The sequence below is a fragment of the Myotis brandtii genome, unplaced genomic scaffold (genome assembly GCF_000412655.1).
Source record: "Myotis brandtii unplaced genomic scaffold, ASM41265v1 scaffold257, whole genome shotgun sequence".
In the NCBI taxonomy this organism is placed as follows: Eukaryota; Metazoa; Chordata; class Mammalia; order Chiroptera; family Vespertilionidae; genus Myotis; species Myotis brandtii.
In genome coordinates this window covers 612,894-613,858 of record NW_005359757.1, presented here as the reverse complement: position 1 = coordinate 613,858, position 965 = coordinate 612,894, and the positions used below count along the sequence as shown (strand labels likewise).

General features: G+C 34.6%; 1 protein-coding gene across 2 annotated transcripts in view; it reads left to right on the top strand.

The window, feature by feature from the left end:
* NXPE3 (neurexophilin and PC-esterase domain family, member 3) overlaps positions 1-965 on the top strand; it is a 71,568-nt gene that overhangs the window by 542 nt on the left and 70,061 nt on the right. The window lies entirely within an intron of this gene.

Below are 965 nucleotides of genomic sequence, written 5' to 3'. Positions count from 1 at the left end.
CATTTAAATATATAAAATAAATATCAAAAATATAAGTCTTTGTTTTACTATGGTTGCAAATATCAAAAAATTTGTATATGTGACACGGCACCAGAGTTAAGTTAGGGTTTTTCAAAACCCTAACACTGACACGCCGAGCTCAAAAGGTTTGCCGTCACTGTTCTAGAGTCATTCCCATCTAGCATTCTTGCTCTTAAGTCTAAGGCAATTTGAGATACTAAAGGATATTTTTCTGCTCTCTTTGCAAATAGCTTTTTTTTGTTATAATGCCTACTTTTAACATTTGTAAGAAAATCACGAAAACCTGTGACATACTTTTTTCACTTTGAAACCTTTCATTATATTTATTAACTTAAATTTTATTTTTCAATAACAGTTTACATTCATTATTATTTTATATTAGTTTCAGGTGTACAGCATAGTGGTTAAACAGACATATAGTTTACAAAGAGTTTCCCCTGATATTTATAGTAGCCGCTTAGCACTGTACATAGTCATTGTAATATTACTGCCTATATTTCCTATGCAGTACTCTACATTGCTGTGATTATCTTTTAACTGCCAATTTGTACTTCTTAATCTCTTCACCTTTTTCACTCACTCCCCCAAATCGCCTCCTCTCTGCCAACCATCAGTTTTTCTGTATCTATGAATCTGTTTCTATTTTGTTTTTTTGTCTGTTTTGTCCTTTAGATTCAATATATAAGTGAAATCATGGTATTTGTCTTTCTCTTACTGACTTATTTCTCTGAGCATAATACCCCCTACGTCTGTTGATACTATTGCAAATGGTAAGATTTTTTTTTTTATGGTCAAGTAATAGTCTATTACAGTGGTTGGCAAACTGTGGCTCACGAGCCACATTCGGCTCTTTGGCCCCTTGAGTGTGGCTCTTCCACAAAATACCACGTGCAGGCGTGCACGTACAGTGCGATTGAAACTTTGTGGCCCATGCGCAGAAGTCG